The sequence below is a fragment of the Bos taurus genome, chromosome 27 (genome assembly GCF_002263795.3).
Source record: "Bos taurus isolate L1 Dominette 01449 registration number 42190680 breed Hereford chromosome 27, ARS-UCD2.0, whole genome shotgun sequence".
Taxonomy (NCBI): domain Eukaryota; kingdom Metazoa; phylum Chordata; class Mammalia; order Artiodactyla; family Bovidae; genus Bos; species Bos taurus.
Window position 1 is genome coordinate 19,440,371 of NC_037354.1, and position 13,608 is coordinate 19,453,978.

Consider the following 13,608-nt stretch of genomic DNA (forward strand, 5'->3'; position numbering starts at 1 on the left):
CAGCATCAGAATCTTTTCCAATGAGTTGGTTCTTCGCATTGGGTGGCCAAAGTATGGAACCAAAAATCAATCAGTAGATGAGGCCTGGACACAGGGTATGGGTCACCATGGAGCAACACTGAACCCACTGAACTCCACGGTGTGCACTCTTTTTTAGGAGATAACTGATCAATTATCAAGGTCTGAGGGAAATGGAGGCTAGTTGGAAGGCATCCCCCAGCCCTTTCAGGGCTTGTGTTTGGCCAGGAGCATAAAGCCAGAGGCATAAATTAAAAGCGTATTCAAAAAGTCTAAATTGAGACTATGATAGTCTCCAAGATATGGGATTTCAGAGTCACAAACTTGTTATTATATTTTTCAAGAAGCAATAAATAGTTTGCAATTGGAAAGACATCCACTTTTTAAGGAAAGACTGTCAGATCAGAGCAAAGGCTAACCAAGTCCAACTGTGACAGTTATGATTCACTGTCAAGAGTGGATCACGCACAACAGTAGTTTCTTTAGTCATGACATTTAAAAGAGTCCAAGTAAACATTTTCAAAGTGGTTTCATAACAAAGTGGTAGTGCTATATATTTTTTAATATTTTCCTAATATGAAGTGGTCAAAAGCACAATTACAGAACAACTTGTTTGTGCGTGAGCTAAAATAATTTTGGCATCATGCTATAAGAATGATTCCTTCTACCGAGTCTATAAATGGAATAAAAGGACTGTTGAAGATGCTTTCCATTTTATTAGAGGATGGAGAAGTTTCTTAGATGTTCTCAAGTCATTTTGATAAGAGAAAGCTGTATTTCCTTATAACTGCTATGGCTCTGAAGTCACAAGAAACTCTTTTCTTTCTTGAGATACTTTACTTATTAATCTGCAGACTTCTACACTAGAACATCCCTAATCTGATCTCACCCTTTTGGAACACAGAGAGGGGAGTCCACTTGAGTCTCCAAGCCCACTGAAAAGAAGAATGGATAATTAGGAACCTAAGAATTATTTGTAAATAAATCAAGATCATTCACTGCTGTGACGATGTTTTCTTGCTCTGCAGTCATTGCTACAGTTGGTCAGTGTACACATCTGACTTTGCATGTCTCATGATCTTGGGATACAAGTAGCAAAAGTCATATGGCAATTTGTAATGTACATCTTTCTGTTAACAAAAATAGGGAAAAAGTCATCTACAGCATTACGAAATTCCAGCATTCTGGGTCTCTATCACATCTAAGGGCTTTCCAGGTGGAACTAGTGGTAAAGAATCCACCTGCAATGTAGGAGACTCAAGAGATGCAGGTTTGATCCTTGGGTCAGGAAGATCCCCTGGAGAAGGAAATGGCAACCTACTCCAGTATTCTTGCCTGGAGAATTCCATGGACAGAGGAACCTGGCAGACTACAGTCCATAGGGTCAGACATGACTATACCAACTGAGTATCACTTCTAATAATAATCAGATGACTGGCCGACTAGACAATTTCTGGAATGCTATATAAAGAAACATCTATCTCTAAGGTGAGGGATGTGTGGAGACATTAAAAATCTGACTGTGAGTATGTTTGATTTTCTGAAGAATATAGTAAGGAACTGCAGTCCAGTTTGACACTGACCTGGTACCCGATTGGGTGAATACCTTTGTTGAGTTTCATTATAATACTTTGAGTTTTATTCAAAATGACTACAAAAATAACCACATAAAAGGTTCTTACAGTATAATCAACAATATATTATTGTTTTCCATTCAGTAGTCTTGACTGGAAATATGAGTGAAAAAATTTTTTCTTTGAATTCAGTGCTAGGAAACTCAGAGCTTCCACTGAGGAACTATCAGCCCCTTTTGAAAAATGGCTGTTATGTAAGTGGTTGGGACACTTGGCTACCAACAAGCTCACTGGCTTAATTTGTTACTCAGGGATATGTTTACTCTTAGCTGTTTGCTTTTCCTTGGATTCTATTTTACATTTGTAAATATTTATTTTAAAGTTTTACTGTGCCTGTCTTTGTGAGTTGTTCAGATCCCTTGTTCAATGAAGTGATGGTATGGTGTGTGTATTAGTTGCTCAGTCATATCTGACTCTTTGCGACCCCGTGGACTATAGCCCACCAGGCTTCTTTGTCCATGGAATTCTCCAGGCAAGAATACTGGGATGGGTTTCCATTTCCTCCTCCAAAGTGTTGGACGTCATTAGTCATGTCTGACTTGTTTGCAACCCTATAGACTGTATAGCACACTGGGCTCCTCTGTCCTCCACTATCTTCTGGAGTTTGCTCAAATTCATGTCCACTGAATCGATAATGCTATCTAACCATCTCGGTCTCTGCCACCCCCTTCTCCTTTCAATCTTTCCCAGCATCAGGATCTTTTCCAAATTAAAAAACAAAAAGATATCAAACTTGAGAGTAAAATAAATGACTCCATGGAATTCCCACGGAATTATTTCCCCCGCAGTCAAATCAATGGTACTAGAATATCCCTCTTGGGAACTAGCCTGAGCTCCTTCTTTCATTTCTGATTGAATGTGACTTTGGGAAAATTAGCTGGAAGCTCTGCCCCAGGGAGATGTCACTGTTAATAAAACTGAGGAATTTGCTAGCTCATCATCTTCACCATAATCACAGCATGTTAGAATTTTATGTACGAAAGCCTTTCTCTTTAGATAAACTAGAGAACAAATGGTTTGAAAGCATCTATTGAGAATTTTGCTGTTGCCCCATTAATGCATGAGAAATTTGATTATTTATTTTATCTGTAAGTTAAATTAGTAAGGAGGGAATCTGAGCCATTCCTGATGGCCAACTTCAAGTGGTGAAAAATTTTAAGTTTTGAAATGGGTACTATTATTTACATCATTCAAAATTCAAAAAATACAAAATTATATCTCGTGCAGTTTATCTTCTTCAAATTTTCTGCAAATCCTGCCCTTCAGACACCCAGCTCCCTTCCCAAAAAGCAACCAATTTTACCAGTTTCTGGTATATCTTTTCAGAGACATATTATGCTTCTACAAACAAACAACGGTATACAATTTCCCCTTTTTAATAGAAAATACACTATTACATAATCATTTTGCATTTTAAAATTTGTGCACATAATGGATCTTAGAGATCATTTCATAGAAATTTAAAGAGCTCTCATTCTTTTTTTTTTAAGCTTTCATAGTGTGTTAGCCACTCAGTTGTGTCCGACTGTTTGCTATCCCATGGACTGCAGACCACCAAGCTCCTCTGTCCATGAAATTCTCCAGGCAAGAATACTGGAGTGGGTTGCCATTTCTTTCTCCAGGGGATCTTCCCGACCCAGGGATCAAACTTGGGTCTCTCGCATTGCAGGCAGATTCTTTTTACCATTTGAACCACCAGGGAAGCCCCCAGATGTCATTTTATGGCTGTATCAGTAATTTACCAGTCTTGTATTAATGAATGTACTTTAAAAATCTTTTGTTATAAAAAATGCTGAAATGGACAAGCTTATATACACCTGCCATTTCTCACGTGTGTTGTAAGATGAATTCTTACAAGTAGACTTACAGGCTCAAAGTTTATGTGTCTTTATAATTTTGTTGCTAAGTCACTTCAGTCATGTCCGACTCTGTGCAACCCCATAGACGGCAGCCCACCAGGCTCCCCCATCCCTGGGATTCTCCAGGCAAGAACACTGGAATGGGTTGCCATTTCCTTCTCCAATGCATGAAAGTGAAAAGTGAAAGTGAAGTCGCTCAGTCGTGTCCGACTCTTAGCGACCCCATGGACTGCAGCCAACCAGGCTCCTCCGTCCATGGGATTTTCCAGGCAGGAGTACTGGAGTGGGGTGCCATTGTTGTGAATGGCCCTTGATGGAAATCATTCTAATTTACATTCATAATCTGCACTGCAACTGTGTTTCTCCACACTTCCACCAACACACAGAGGTTATCAAACTTTCTAATCTTTGTCAATATCAATCTGATAAGTGAAAAGTGACTTTTCAGTGTAGTTTTAATTTGCATCTTCCTAATGGAGAAAGAAAATGCTAATCTTTTTTTAGGACAAAGGACCACAAAGTCATGTGGTATTATCACCCTTTGTATTGTTCCTGGAGTCTGTATTAGAGTTCAGAGATCAAGACCGTGGCAACATGCCCAGAACCAAGAAGGAAAGAAAAGGCAGCAGGCCCCATTTGAAGCATGTTTGCCTTGACAGAGACCCAGATGATGTCCCTAGAAGGTAACTTCTGTTTTTATGTGAATGCAATTAGAAGCTAAGTTTCAGATTCCTCAGCGGCCATAAAAGTTGCTTCTAAATACTTAGGAGTTTTTGTTTTGTTTTTTCCCTTCAATCTATACCACAGAAAAATGAAGTAAAACAGGTTCTATATTTATAGATATAACTAAGCCACACAATAGAACTGTAGGAGGTTGGACCAAGTCATCTGGGTCACATGAGGGTTATAAAGATTAAATAATATGTTTAACACTAGGAGTAGTCTGCTTAGGCAGGAGGCATGTTGCTAATTAGCATACTTGCCTCATGACCTGCAGAAACAAATGTTAGTGCTTTGTTGTAATTTGTGTTGTTTTTTGGTGCTTTTGCAATAAGGAAGAACTATTCAATGGTGTTTAACACTGTATCTCTAAAATAATCTCAAAGAACTGTCCTCCAGGTAATGGAATAAAAAGATTAGGAGTTAGGTCAGCTTAGTTTGTGCTAGCCCCTCCCTCACTAGCTGTGTGACCTTGAGCAAATCGCTTGACCTTTCTCAGCTTCCATTTCCTCACTTGAAAAATGGAGGTAATAATCTGACCTATTTATTACTTGATCTTGTTGAAGAACTAATGGAATACTGTACAATGAAAAGGCTTTACAACAGTAAATGGCAATATTATCTATTAGTTGATCTGATATTGACAGTATAGAAAACGTTGTCAATTACAGTATTATCAGCTTAATTTTCAAGAAAAAACAAACAAACAAACAAAAAACTCACTTCTCTTGAAAAGCTTTTGGGAAATCCAAACCAGATAACATTTCAAAGAAATTTGGAGTCAAGTTGTCTGACATTTAATAATTCAATAACGTTATTAATACATCTCTTGTAGGTGGACTAGCCTCTTTGGAAAAGCTTTGTATTTAAAATAGGCCGATAAGGAAAATATTTTACGGGTCTAACAGCTATGGATGACATTTGTTCAGTTTAGTAAAAGGGACTTAATTTGTGTTTTGAGAAAAGTGGGTTGGGCCTCGTCTTCCCCCACCCCCGCCCCCCCGCGGGTCCTTAGGAACTCTTTTGGGTTTAACCTGTACTAGGTGTTAGCTAGTTAACCGCTTAGAAGCACAAAGATAATACCGATCTGGAGTCGGGACGCTCTGAAGACAAAATCACTGCTGCTTGCTCGCACACCTACGCTCAGACAATTCTGCCTGCTTGCCTCTCCCACCCGCAGCCCGTCCCGCCCCCGCGGCCCTGCCCCCGGGCTAGCGGGAAGCCCGCGAGCTCGCACGGAAAACTCAGGTGACAGGAGGGGAGTAGGAGGTAAGATCCGCTCGGCAGCCGGCCAGGTTTGGGGGCGCGGCCGAGCTCGGGTCGCCCGCCGTGGACCGCTGTGGTCCCGGACCCGCGGTTCCGCCAGGTGCGCGGGCAGCAGCCGCGGGTCCTGCGTCGCACGTGGCAACAGGTGCATCTCGGCCGGAGCGGGCGCCGCGGGCGCGGGGTGGGTAGGTACTCAGCTCGGGAGCGAGAGCCGGAAGCCAGCCCCTCCGCGGAGCCGAGCGCCTGGAGCCTGCGGGGCCGACGTCTTGAGGTTCTGCTTCGCGCGTCTTTCAGGTTTCTTGGGGAGGTGGGGGGCGCAGCCCCCTCGGCGGCCGCCCGGCCTTTGTCTCCCGCAGCGAGGCGCAGGCTGGGGCCGCCGGGAGGGGGCGGCGGGCGGGCGAGCGGGGCACAGGCGACCGCGCTCGCCTATTTACAAGTTTCCCCAACTCCCCGCCCTGGCTCCACCCCCGGCGGCCCTGGAGGAGGCGGGGAGGCTGGGGGCGCCCCGGACTCGGGGTTCCCGCCTGGCAGCTGCAGCGGCGGCCGGCATGCGGCCGGGGGCCGGGGTGGGGGACGAGCCCCGGCGTGCCCAGGTGCAAGCCCGGCCCTGAGTGCACCGCGGGCTCCGCTGGTGGGCCTGGGGCGCCTCTGCCGGGGGTCCGAGGGGCGCCCGGGCTCGGCGTCTGGGCTGTGCAGCGCGGGGTCGGCTCGGCGGCGCTGCGGGTGAGTGCGGAGTTGGTGCCGATGCGCGGGGGTGCGGAGGGGATCTGGGCCAGGCGGCGGGGGGCGTCCTGGGAACTCGGGTTGCAGGAGTTGGGGGAGAGCTGCAGAGGCTGCGGACGGCTGGTCTCACGTGGGGGCAGCGCGGCACCGAGGGAGGGACGGGTGCCGATCTCCTAGCTGTCACCTTGAAAGTGACCGAAGGAGCTCCCAGGGGAGTCAGTTTCGCAGACTGACAAGTCCTCCGCCGGAAGCCGCCCACAGGACACTGGACCCTACTGGGCCGCTGGTCTCAGCCGTCCCGCTGGGCGGTTCACTGGGGCCCATTCTCAGCTTGGTCGATCCGGGCTGGAAATAGGGCATTCTTGGGGTTGGGGCAGTTCTCAAGGCCCTTCGCCTGGGTCTCATTACTTCCTGAGGTTCGCATGTGCTTCCCTAGCTATTTAGAAAAATCCAACTCTCAACTAAGGTCACCTGATTAACTCGAGTCATTGGTGGACTGAGGTGTTTACCTACCTTCAAGAAACCTTTCCCCTCTTCTTTTTCAGACTTGCTCTTTTATACTAAGTTATTTATTGATTTTTGGCTTGGACTCATTTATTTTGGACTAGGAATGAAGAGATTAATTCTTCACTTAGCCTGCATAAAATTTCACATTCTACTAACTACTATTTGTTTTAAGGACTCGGTGTACTAGGAAATCTGGTGTTCTTTTTGTTTTTGGTTTTGGTTTTTTTTTCCCCTTTGTTTGAATCAAGTCTTAGGCAAAACAGGGGAGATGAAAGTATTTGTGTTTAGCCAGGTGATAGGAATTCAATCATTGTCACATAACCTCGAGCCCTTGGGCTGAAGGGTGAGCTTGGAGTGTTAGGCCTGGAGGGAAGATGGGAGGGGAATCTAAAAGGCAGGAGAATTTTTTAAAAAAAGTCTCTCCTTCCTGGGAACCTTTGACCTTCTTAAGGAGTGTAGATAGCCCAGATAAGAGTGTGTGGTTAACCCTGAAAGGAATTACATAGTTGAAATTGCTATTCTGTAGACAAACTTCTTCTTCAGGGATAATTAGGGCAGGAAATGATAGGCAATTTAAATTGATACAATGATGCCCTGTTTGAACAGTGCTTTACAATGTATAAAATGTTTTATTTTTTTCCCTTTTTTCCCATAAGTTATGCAAAGAAATGATTAGATAGATGTACTCTTAAAAAATACTTAGAAATGGAATTTTGTTTATATAATATTTAACATGCACCAACTTTTCTACCTGTTTTTAAGATTAGCATTATATATATGGACAAATAATGCTGTAGAAGAGCTGCATCTTTTAATTATGTATCAATAATTCAGAGGATTATACAGTGCTGGAGTTCTTTCAGTATTTCTTGGAAGTGAAGCTGCAGTTATTAGCCTTGAACATTTAAAAAGTGTGTCACTTAATAGCCCTGTTCTGTTGGCCTGGTTTGCTATGATTTCCAAGTAATGCATGCTTGCAGTATAAAAACGGTAGATTCAGAAAAAGGGTAAGGATTAAATAATTCCAGCATCCAAAAATAATTACAGTATTTTCTTTATACTTATTAACATGTAACAGATTTATTACAGTTTTATAGTTTACACAAAACTGTGTAACTGTAGTTAGTAACTGTTGCATTTTTTTTCTCTGCTTAACATGTGACAAGATTTCTATGTCGTTACAGTTCTATATATTATTACTGGCTATATAATATTACATTGTATAGATGTAACGATTTATGTAACCATTTCCTTATAGTTGAACTTTTCATTTATTTCCAGTTACTATTATTAAATATATACTGATGCAACAAATGCATATATGCTCAGTCACTCAGTCATGTCAGACTCTTTGCCACCCCATGGATAGCCAGCCAGTCTCCTCTGTCCATGGAATTTTCTAGGCAAGAATTCTGGAGTGGGTTGCCGTTTCCTCCTCCAGGGGATCTTTCTGACCCAGGGATGGATCTCCTGCACTGGCAGGCAGATTCTTTACCACTGTGCCACCTGGGAAGCCTGGTGCAACAAATAACTTTTGTAAAACTTTGTTTGTGTCTCCTGTGTTTCCTTAGAATAGAGTCCTCTGGAAGATAGTTGATAGCCCAAAGATCTATCAATACAGAGTGATCATTGCTTTCCAAAAAAAAAAAGTTTTACCAAAGTTTGTTCCCACCAGTTACCACTATATGAGAGTATCTGTGTTACTATGTTTTTGTTAATGTGGAAACTTATCCTGCAAAGGAAAAATAATTCTTTCCAGTCTTATAGGTGAACAGTGCTATCTCAGTATTTAAATTTAATTTCTTTGATTCTAAATGATGTTGAATATAAAAAAAATCTAGTTGTCTTCCATTTTTATTCCCTTTTAATTGAATGTAGTGACAATTTTCTTTCCTGGAGATATTAGTATTTTTCTGTGAATACATAAGAGCCTTTTATGGCACCCCACTCCAGTACTCTTGCCTGGAAAATCCCATGGATGGAGGAGCCTGGAAGACTGAAGTCCATGGGGTCGCTGAGCGTTGGACACGACTGAGCTACTTCACTTTCACTTTTCACTTTCATGCATTGGAGAAGGAAATGGCAAACCACTCCAGTGTTCTTGCCTGGAGAATCCCAAGGTCAGGGGAGCCTGGTGGGCTGCCGTCTATGGAGTCACACAGAGTCGGACACGACTGAAGCGACTTAGCAGCAGTAGCAGCAGTAAACTTTTGCCTTTCGTAGTGCAAATATCTCTCCCCCCATTTTGTCTTTGTCTTATAAAGACAAACAGCACACATGTATAGTGGTTCTGACTTATAGTTCTTTCTGTACTTTAATATAGGCAAACCAGTTGACTTACTCAAAAACAAAAACGTTTAATGCTTCTGAATCATAGGCTAAGCATTATGTATGACACTGGCACAAGATGACTCTTAAGAGAATTCTCCAGAATTTTCAAATGTATTAGAATCTCCATGTCTTGGAGTAGAGACTGTTGCAGAACAGAGTGGACTGTTGATGAAGGAGAGTTGTATATGGTATGTAACATTCAGAACAGCATCCTTTGAAATCAGGAAAGTTTTCAATTGCAGGGAATGAGCCTTTCAGATCTGTTCTATGATTATGTAAACTAGGGTCACAACCTTATCTTCAGTAACCCATTGATAGTAGTAGTATTTTGCCAGAATTCTTCTTTCCATATCCATTTTGTTTTTTCATACTGAGTTATTGATTTAAGTCATTTCTTGATGTCTGATAAGATGTATATGTAATTCGAAAATTTTTCCAAGTTAATTTTTAACACCACTCATAGATTAAACTATTTATTCGAAGGTGGGGGGATAAAACCCTTCTGATTTCTGAAACTTGAGTTATCTTCCCTTACTATAGAAGCTTTAATATACCCTGAGGGTGTTAAAAGACCTCACTCAGACTGCTGTCCATAAAAGCCTGAGTTTCTGCCTTTCATTTCCCATCTTTTCCAGCCTAACAATAAACCATAGGGCCATATATGAGTGTGAGGGGTGAGGTTGGTATGCGGTGTGTGTGGAAATGGGCCCAGACCTGGAGGTACGTGAGTCTAGAAGGAAGCTACCACTGCCCCTTAGCTGGCAGGTACTTGGGCAGCAGTGGCTTGTGGCCTCCATAGGAGATAAAGAGGGACCGAGGATGAGTGATCTTGCCTTGCAGGAAGACAAGGATTGAATGGTTTGGTGTGACATTAGCCAACCTGAAATGTGGTTCAGAAAAGCCTGCTTTGATTGGGCTTCTCCAGAGTTGGCTTAGGATATCCAGTATAACCAGGAACTCAGTTTGACTGGCAACCTCTAAAAATTTGTTTCTAAGCAAGTTTTATGAAAGATTGCCCTCATGGTAGTTTCCTTTTTAAAATGGCTTCAATATTCTTTGAAATCAGCAGGTACTACTACTTATGTGGGTATTCATGATCTTAATGCATGACTTTTTCTTGTTCATTTGACTCAAGATGAAAAAGACTTTTCCATTTTGGGGATGACAGATTTGGGGGCTACTCTTGACTATGTACAATGAAGCTTCATTTTTGTGTACCATAAGTAATTTTGCAACTTGTGACTGTCCTGATGTCTAACTTTTATACAATCAAGGGGAAAAAAAGGGTTTGTTTCTCAACCTTACAGTGTAAACAAGGTTAAACCTAGTGGTATTTTGCTTAAGTAAATAGCATTCAAACATTGTAGAAGTACATATTTGCATATGAATCTTTGATTCCAAAGTAACTTTGTTCATTAAAACTAGTAGGTTTTCCTTAGCTTTCAGTTTAAGTCCCACATCGAAGAGAAGCAAACGTGTATTTACTTAAAGATAGCCAATAGGCCCAGATCTAAATTAATAAATGTTCTTGTGTACACATTACTTACACGAGTAAAAGAAAAATCACACATCCTACCTGTAGTCTAACCTAAAAAAGTTTGTTTCACTTTGAAGTTATTAAACTATGTACAGGTAGTTTTAAAGGCAGTTAGAAGTTTCTTTTAAGGAGACGTTGACGTCTTCTGGGTTGATTCAATTCTTTGTGAGCAGTGAAGGAAGATGAAAAGTGAGTCCTGAGTTTCTCAAGCGGGAAAGGGCAGACGGTTGTGAAAAATTATTGGGTCAGCCAAAATGTTCGCTTGGCTTTTTCCATACTACCTTACAGAAAAACCTGAGTGAACTTTTCAGCTGATCCAATGCTTCCAGATGGTGTCATTTCGTCTGAAACTGTACAGGTTTTGTGTTTCAGTAAGAACTGCTGAGTGGAAGGGCAGGCCTGGCCAGCCCCCCCCACCCCCCCGGCTGTGTACACACAGCGCAAGGAAGAGAGGACTGGGAACAAAACAGAGGGGAATGGGTCAGCCCTGAGTTAAGGAGTCCTGTTTTTTTGTTTTTAACTATTATTTATTTTTGACTGCATGGGTCTTTGTTGCAGTGAGCCGGGGGTTTCTCTAGTTGCGGAGTATAGGCACTAGGTGTACGGGCTTTAGTAGTTGTGGCACAAGGGCTCAGTTGCTCTGAGGCATGGGGAATCTTCCCAGACCAGGGATCGAACCCATGTCCCCTGCATTGGCAAGCGGACTCCTAACACCTGGAGTACCAGGGAGAGTCCCGGGGAGAGGATTTTTTTTAAAGGTATTAGATTACCTTATCATTCTTTTAAATTGTGCCTTGTCAACTTATATTTAAATTAAATGCCAAGAAAACATGAGTGTTGAGTTTGAGGGCCAATCATTCATAATTACCCGAATCTTCTGCAATGAATCAACATATTTTGGGGCATTTTGTGTCCTCATTTGGCATTGAGAAAGGAACCCCTCTAGGAGAGAGTCATTTATCAAAAGAGGAAGGAGGAGAGGTGAAAAAATATATATTCTTGTGTAAATTAACCTGTAGCTTAACTCATGTTTATGGCAATGTTCATGGTTGACTGTTGGTTGTTAGCTTGTCTTCCATGCTTTTTCTGCACTGGCAACTGGCTAATATTTAACTCAGACATTATTTACATACATCACAATTCTGAAGGAAAAACCAATATTTCTTCTTATTTCTGATAAGCAGGTCATACAAAGTGTTTCTTATTGTTCAGTGACAAATGAGAAATTCTCTTTTATGTTTATCTCATAGATTTTCTTGATAGTTGGCAACAATTAATGATATCAAGTTGAAACTGCATCTTTTAAAAACAGTTCCCGTGGCTAGCTTCATGGAACGAAAATAGAAGCCGATACAGATACAGGCAGTCTAAGAGGCAATGTTCACACGTGGACTTACCCTCCCTTTCCCAACCTCTGTCAAGTTGATTGAGTTATTTACCAGAATAAGTACCAGTTAAATCTCCTTGTGCTATAAAAGGTCTGTTTTTTCTTGTACAGTAAACTGCTACACTGTAGTCATTTCATTCCTAGGTAGACTATTGATTTGGACCATATTTGTACATTTCTCCTAACTAAATTGTCCATAATTCAGATGAGAACTTCAGACATCTTCCTTGGGGGTAAGAAATCAAGAAAGGTGGGAGAGGGACTTCCCTGGCAGTTTAGGATTCAGAACTCCCAATGCAGGGGTTGAGAGTTTGATCCCTTGTCAGAGAACTGAGATCCCACATGTGGCTAGGCATGGTTAAAATTAAACAAAAAAAGTGAGAGAGGGACTTCCCTGGTGGTATAGTGGATGGGATCCATCTGCCAGTGCAGGAGATACAGGTTCCATCCCTGGTCCAGGAGGATGCCACGTGCTGTGGAGCAACCAAGCCCGAGTGCCACAACTACTGAGCCCAAGCTCAGTAGAACAGGAGAAGTCACTGCAATTAGAAGCCCCCACACCACAACAGAGACCCAGCGCAAACCCAAATAAATAATAAGTTTCAAAAAATGGGAGAAATGGGTTACAAAGGGTAAATTTTTCTGTTTACCAAGAAAAAATGCACCTGTTTTATTGGATCCTCTAGTTAGACCCTATATAGAATCAGGCCATCTATACATGGTGTATAGTTAAGATTATATTTTGATGTTAAGTGGTGGAAAAAAGATATGAGTAACAATCCTCACTCAATATGCCAGCAAATTTGGAAAACTCAGGAGCGCCAAAGAATTGATGCTTTTGAACTGTGGTGTTGGAGAAGACTCTTGAGAGTCCCTTGGACTGCAAGGAGATCAGCCCTGAGATTTCTTTGGAAGGAATGATGCTGAAGCTGCAACTCCAGTACTTTGGCCACCTGATGCGAAGAGTTGACTCATTGGAAAAGACTCTGATGCTGGGAGGGATTGGGGGGCAGGAGGAGAAGGGGACGACAGAGGATGAGATGGCTGGATGGCATCACTGACTCGATGGACGTGAGTCTGAGTGAACTCCGGGAGTTGGTGATGGATGAACAGGGAGGCCTGGCATGCTGCAATTCATGGGGTCGCAAAGAGTCGGACACGACTGAGCAACTGAACTGAACTGAACAATCCTTACTGTTGGAATCTTAAGTTTGATTTTCTTCTGCCTCAAACCATCTATTGAGAACTTTCTATGGGCCAAATATTGTACAGGGTAGATATGGAAAAAACAAAACTGGCTGCAGTTCTCATAGGGGTCAGTTCAAGAAAGCTTCTGCCATTGTGAAAAGGGCTGTTTTGGAAATGTTAGTAAGTGTTCAGGTTCCCAGATATGTTCTCTCGGGTCTCGGAAATTCTGCTTACTGCCTTGACCAAATTTTGGTAGACATAAAGCTTCTTTGACATTTTTAGTTACCTAATGACTCCTGATCGCTACTCACTCTTACTCTTCTCCTTCTTACCAAGAGATGCTTAGCACTACAGTCTGTGGTTTCACTCACTTCCTCTGGATAAACTTTTTAGTGACCTTTTCCTGTATCTTTATATTACGTCTTGTGATGAACTTCT

The 13,608-nt window shown here is 42.2% G+C and overlaps 1 protein-coding gene and 1 non-coding gene across 6 annotated transcripts in view; both read left to right on the forward strand.

Annotated features, from left to right (window-relative positions):
* The first annotated feature begins 5,468 nt into the window (after positions 1–5,468).
* The window catches only part of MTUS1 (microtubule associated scaffold protein 1), a 186,478-nt gene continuing 178,338 nt past the window's right edge, over positions 5,469–13,608 (forward strand). For 3 of the 5 annotated variants that reach the window (XM_005225980.5, XM_010820259.4, XM_010820258.4), the window contains exon 1: positions 5,955–6,220. The gene's annotated coding sequence lies outside the window, so the exon portion shown is untranslated. Of the gene's footprint in view, positions 5,769–5,954; positions 6,221–13,608 lie in introns of those variants that run through there. The other 2 variants (XM_059882221.1, XM_015460846.3) reach the window with 2 other exon arrangements.
* MIR2284AC (microRNA mir-2284ac) lies at positions 10,848–10,904 on the forward strand. The gene has a single exon (NR_107852.1). It is a non-coding gene; the product is annotated as a microRNA mir-2284ac (primary transcript).